This window comes from Buteo buteo, chromosome 2 (genome assembly GCF_964188355.1).
Source record: "Buteo buteo chromosome 2, bButBut1.hap1.1, whole genome shotgun sequence".
Taxonomy (NCBI): domain Eukaryota; kingdom Metazoa; phylum Chordata; class Aves; order Accipitriformes; family Accipitridae; genus Buteo; species Buteo buteo.
The window spans coordinates 60636094-60642863 of NC_134172.1; positions in this window are offsets into that span (position 1 = coordinate 60636094).

Consider the following 6770-nt stretch of genomic DNA (forward strand, 5'->3'; position numbering starts at 1 on the left):
TTGTTTAAGACAAGACAGGAAAGAGAAAAGATGGCTTTCAAAAGGGTGAACACTTCCTTTTTTTCTCTGTGTGTGCAGACTCCCTTCTCTATGCCTGTAGCCCATGCAGTTCTCACTTATGCGCTTCAGATGCACTCAAAAGTTGGTTCTTTTGGTTCTCGATTTCCTGTGAAAGCCCTCATTCCCATGACAGGTGGTTCTCCAGCATGATGCAGCTTTAAGAATACACACTTGTGTCAGCAGAAATAAAACAGGGTAAGCGGCAGGGATACATTAGAAATCCCACTATCTGTGCAGTGTCTGCTTCTCCAGCCCTCATCACTACCATCTACACTGCTGTCGGTGGGACAAGCGCATGCTGCCCTGTCATTCCACCATGACCGCCACTGAAAGCACAACAGACACAAATTTTCAGGCAAAAGAGCACTGTCTAGAGACAGACAAGAAATACCAAGCTTAACATGTTATTCAAAACTGTATATGCTCTGGTTTTAGTGGAGAAGATCAGCAAAATAATGGTGACCATTTTGTTGTGCTTGTGGCTGTAGTCTGTACCCATTCAGTCTTCCAGTGCTCAGGTCACACAGCAGAGAGGGATCGGTCACTGTAGATTAGCACATGTCATCCATTTTAGTGACAGCAGATCTAAGTAATACTCCCTTTCCTGCAGCAGTCGGTGGCTTCTCTAAAGACATTTCCAAATTCAATTGCCATTGGGTTAATTCCTCTTCTCTTGTATCATACTGCAAACTGGACAGCTGCCTCAGCTGGTGTCTGAATCTTCAATAGAGAAGAGGTCAGTGAAACTATTTTTCAACATTTAGCAGAAATCTACTGAAACTGTCAATTTTAGAAAGCTGATGGCAAGTTGTTTGACAGATGCCAAGCGGTGAGAGCCCAAATATACTATTGGGAATGTTTATTTGTGGGCATAATCTCTCCTGTCAAACTGAAGAAAAGGATACCATGCAGGTTGCAAATATTAAGTGACAGATTTCATACAGCCTTTCTTTTGCTGAAAACATGAGTACATGTTAAACATAGAAGTACTCTTCCCAGTCCCTAGGAACACATCAGTGCAAAAGGCTCACAACCCTTGAAACTGAGCTTAGGAAAGAAAGGGTTCAAATATTGGTTGCTTTGATAACAAAAATATTTTAAAATGCTCTCTGAAATCTGACCTAATCGAGTACAGTAGTGTCATCAGCTGCTAGTGAGTGGCAACACCAGCTTTAAGAATAGACTCTATCTTCTCCTTTGTGAAAGCTCAGACAGAGTCTACAAATCAAGCTGTCTTCCAAATGCCCTGTTTTACAAGCAGTACTAATACCAGCTCTCTGTATGGTGCTTTTAATCAGTGAGCTCCAAAGGCTCTTATACGTCAGGCTGGTATCATTGCGCTTGGTTTTGGGCAAAGCAAAGCAGCAACATAGAGCAGTTGCAATTCTGATCTAGAGTCTACAACTAGTAAAGTCCAGTTTCATGTCCTAGTTACCATCTTGTACTGATCAAGAGCAAATACAGCATTGCCAAGGAAGGGTGGAGGCATCACCTGAGGTACAAAGCTGTCATTACGACTGTAAGAGTTTAGCTGCGCTTAAGCCACTCTTTTTTCCCAGCAAGTACTTCCACCCCTGGGACTTAGCACCAAATCTTCTTTCTCTCAACCCTTTGGTCTTAATTTTCTTTCCATTACCAAGTGCCAAATATATATGTTTATTTTGCCAGAATTAACCTTGGGTTTCCCTTTTGATATAAAATACCTGTTCCAAAGTGCTCACTAAATTATGTCCAGGCTTCCCCCCCCCCACCTCTGCTACAGCCTACTATACACCATTATCTTTCTTTACAGTGCCAGCCTCAGTTTTACTATCCACTTAGTAAATCCATATAATTCATTCTCGTAGGCTAAAGGGAATTTTCTTTTCGCTTGTCATTTATTCTAGGCCTTTTAAGGATATCCACACTAATTACAGTGAACAGTTTTAGTATTTTGTGCATTCTATAAAGGTAAATATCACTTTCCACAGGATCACGTACATTCAGGTGTTTCAAACCTGAGACACAAGGTTTGTCTTAGCACCGACACTCATAGCATTCCTGGTGCTAGAAAGAAAAATTTATTAAAACTTTATTTCTTGTACAGTCCTTTGGCAGCTGTCTTTGAAAGATGCACGATGAGGTTCTGTACTCCATACTTGCTCAAGAGTTCCTGTGAAAGAAAGAGGAGTATAGACTTAAGTATATAAAAAAGGGCTATGCCGTGGACTTTTAAGGAGATCCCACTCATTTCAACTTGTGTGAGACCTAAGCTCTTGGTCAAATACTTAACTTGCCGAAAAGTGACAATGTAAAGTATGTTTTTAACTTTAAATATATTATTCTAACTGATTTTAAATAATAATTTCCATTAATGGAAAAATGTTGCAATTAATGAAAGGGATTTATTATTTGACAAATTTTTTTTTTACTTTGACTCCACGTACAGATGGAATTACAGCCTATGGCTTCAGGCTGATTTTCATCAATCCCTTCACCAAAAAAAAGATCTCTTAAAAAGAAGAAGAGAAAGTGTTTAACCCTAAATTTAAGACACTACCGTGGAGGCAAACTAAGTCACTGGTTTAACTGGGATAAGCTTAGCCCCGACCTCAGCAGTGGCTAGGGGTGAAGAGGAGGAAGGTAATCAACTACTAGCATCACTCAGGGCTGCCCTTGCTACTAATCATCAACTACATTGCGGTGGGATTCAGCTGTATTGGGTAACTATGGACATACAGAAAGGCCAATTCCTGCTCCAAAGACCTTGCAGCCTGGGCAGCAGCAGGGGTAGGGGCAGGCCAGCGATGGGTGGAGGGTTGGGTATGCCGTCTTCCTTCCCTGATGGGCGCCTTGCACAAGAGGAATCCCTTCTGCCTGGCAGTCTTTAAAAAGCTCCCGTTTACCTTCCTAATGCTGGGCCAAATGAGCACACTGGACTGCAAATGTCGTTCAATCCTTGTGTACCAAAGAATTGTCAAAATAAAAGCCTAGGACAGGTGATTTCTCTGCCATGGAAAAAATAAGATGGAGGATAGGAAGTAAGTGGTGTCTCTTTTTTGGTGGAAAGGAGCTGGGTTTACACCTTTATACTTCCTGTTGGTTTTACCCCTAAAATACCCAATTTACATTGGCATTTATGAACTCTATCTATGATTATATTTATTGGTTATTTAGTCAACATGTACAGCAAGATATTATTCTATGGGTTGAGTTATGTTTGCTTCATCCATGTTTCACAATAACAGCATCACAATTCTGTTGAATTTTGTAAAACCTTTCCAGTATCTCAAAAAACGCAGCCCAACTTTGTATCCTGTAAGAAGGCTTGAAGCTAACACATTAGTTTCTCTCATTTAGCCATATTTTAAATTAACAGGTTCGGGCACTACAAAATTATAAATGTTCTTCACCAGCAAAACCTATGCATTCATTTATATTAAATATAAACCATTATAATCTCACATCTGTCGTGGGGAAATGTTAATTTCTATGTCACCCAGAAGCCTAATTGATTTATATTTTCATCACCACAATCATTATTCCTGAAAGCTTTAAGATCAACCATGAATACTGTACTACAGTCAACAAGTTAAGCTCTAAAACCAGCCTAAAAATCCCTGAGAGGCTTGGTAGGGTTGAACTGAAGTATTAGTTCAAGTTCTTCTCTGATCCACACTAAATGAACTGTTAACTTTAAAGGGGCCAGATTTTCGCCTCTGATCGCCTGAAAGCTGATGGCAACCTACCTGGCTTTTAGCCACATTTTATGGTGCAAATTCCAGGTTGATTGGTTTCCTCGCTTTGATATAACTAATGGAAGCAAGCTGGCTTCTTCTGCAAACCCGCGCGGGCAGGGCAGGAAGGGCTTAGCTTGTATGGTTGTCTTCACGCCGCTGAAATTAAAACCCTTTCGGTGCCAGCCTTCCAGCAGAGCGTATGCCGAGAATTACATAAACTTGTGAATTGCTTTCCCCCAATGTTATTTACAGCTACGTTATTTCAAATAAGCTTAGTTTCCCTCTACAAGCTTAACCGTTGCCAGATAAATGAGCGGTATGTTATGGGTACTGAAATATGTTTTCCAAGCCCTAATCCTGAATACTTTCAAAATTGCAGGCTTAAAAAAAAAAAAAAAAATCCTTTTCATGCCAGAACACCCCCAATCCTGTTCCCCATACTGTTAAAATAAGCAAAAGTGATGCCTTTCACCACGCCACGGTGTGGGAATGCTTCTCCCTCCATCCTTACAGTGTGGAAATAAGCCAGAAATATCTGGCAGCCCCATCTGCGGTGCCTGATGGGTCTGGCAGCACGGCCCTATCTGCGCGCGCTAGGTTTCTGCAATCATGGCTGTAAGGTTTCAGGCAGCAGAAGGCTGCTAGAGCAGTTTCTTGGTGACAGCAGTGCTGCTCCCAGACCATCTAACACACTTTATTACAAGCTGCTCTGTATGATCTGGGAGAGTTGTAAATCACAACGCTTCTTCTCACTTGCCGAGCTCACTAGGCCAGAAATGAAATCTTCTTTGTTCTACATTCACCTTATAGCTCCTTGTTTTCTTTTTTCTGTTTTTTTTTTTTAAACGACCATTTTCCTTTACGTCTACCAGAAGAGATGTGAGACACAAAATGTAGATGCATCACTGAGCAAAAATGGAAAAGCATCTGCTACGGAAGTTTTTGGAAAATGGCTGATAGTCTTTTTTTAATTCTTTCTACCACCGGCCCTCAAAGCAAAACTCGTTGTCTTTGGGCGTATTCCTACTGCTGTATGTTCACAGAGGGAAAATATGCAGAGGTCAGCAGTTTCAAAGGCAGTCTCTAATTTTAGGTTCTTAGCTTTGGATATTTTGGGACAAAACTTTGGACACAACAAAAGAAGTGTCAAGGAACTATAAATCTAGATGAAGTAAGTAACACCCAAGACATCTCAAACCGGAGACCCAAAACCAGAGACTTTTCTATTTAAAAAAAAAAAAAAAAGTTTTAGCATTTGCCAGAAAATGTTTTTTCTTAGGTCTTGAGGTTTCTGTCCTTCCCCACGCTTCCCGCTATTCCTATTTTCATATCACCATTACAGGCAACTCTGAAATTCTCCTACCAATCCAAGGCCTGCAAAAGTTGAGGGAAAAAATTGCCCTTTCTCATAATGTGCATGTGATCATCTTCAGATTGAGTGCCGTGTAAAGTCTGATTATTTTTTTTTTAAACCAAAAAATGCTCCTTGAGACTTTTATTTAGCTGAATTTGTTCTAAATACTTTTAATTGGCAATGTATTGTTTATTAATATCTCTTAAATATGCAATTTTCAAACAATTTTAAACAGTAAACAAAAGACATTTAAATTCCAGTTGCGTAATAAAGCTCAAAAGTGCTGATTTATTAAATAATTTTTTGAAGATTAAATATGAAATATGGAAAAAGGCAAGAAGGCCTGGAAGAAAATTAAATTAAAACAGGTTCACTTAGAAAAAAAATATTGTTTCAGGAGCTCGAGTATATTTTCCAAGCAGTCCCACTGCACAATCATGTCACTCGGTAGGCAGAGATTTGCTTCAACGAACAAACAATTGCAGGGACAGCTCACCTGGAAACTGCAAGCCCCAAATTTCAGAAGGACTGCTGTACCTGATCAAAGGAGAGGGAGCCATCGCAATCTTGCAGTCTGTCGGGGACTGCATCTTGACTTCCACCTTGAAGTTGGAAGTCAAGAAGGAGCTTGGTCCTAACTCTAGGACAAACAAATAAACAGATGTACATATGCCTGTCAGGACATGACAACTTCAGTGAGATTTCAAAAGCCAGGAACTAGGAGAGATTTTTCAGATGCTTCAGCAAACACCTTCCACATCATTGACACCATTTTTACATCTTTCAAACGAACACTGAAATACAGAAGTCTTCTTTTCCACTAAAATTTTGGTCCAAAGCAGTGGGTTCAGCTTACAGTAAATGTTGCGCTATGGCAGATTGTGGGTTGCTTGTATTGATTCATGGGAGGCAACTAAGAATAGCACCACTGGGCAAGTTTAAATGTATGGTGCTGCAGATGTATATGTATAGATATGTATACCTACATGCGCATATTTTTCATGTTGAATAATATTCCTGTTCGCTAAGTAAGCAAGTCACATTTTATGATTTATAAGATTTTGAAGAGCGTTCTGAAATGCTTTGTGGGTAAAGAAATTAAAAATGCTTTTTGTGTAGAGAAACAGATCCTTTCACAAGCCATTGAAACACAGTCCCCTTTGACAAAGTATCTCGACTGTAAACAGAAAATTTTGTATTCTCTGATTTACTTTTAAGACCTGTGAAGGAGCTTTTCTGAACCTATCCATTCCTCCAACATGCCAGCTTTGCTGCTTAGTTCTGCCAGTTAATTCAACGCATATTTCCTCTAACTCTGCAAAACAGGTGGAAGGCCTCTTAAGGACCTTGGTTTGAAATTGGCCGTGAAATGAATGTATAAAAACAAAGTGTTAAAGATCACGTGGGTTTTCGTAACATTGCTGACTACTGTTTTAAACCCCAAAATCCAAAGCGGGTGCTTGGTCACCACAGGCAGGTGCTGCGTTGCACAGGTCTTGCCTGTTCTGGGTGCTGGTGGGGATGAGTTGTTTCAGTTTGTTTTTCAATTAAATGATGTTGCAAAAGCTGAGCAAGACAAACTTGCGTGTTAATGAATTTTTAATTATTTTTTTTAACTTAAAAAAAAAAAAAGGCTT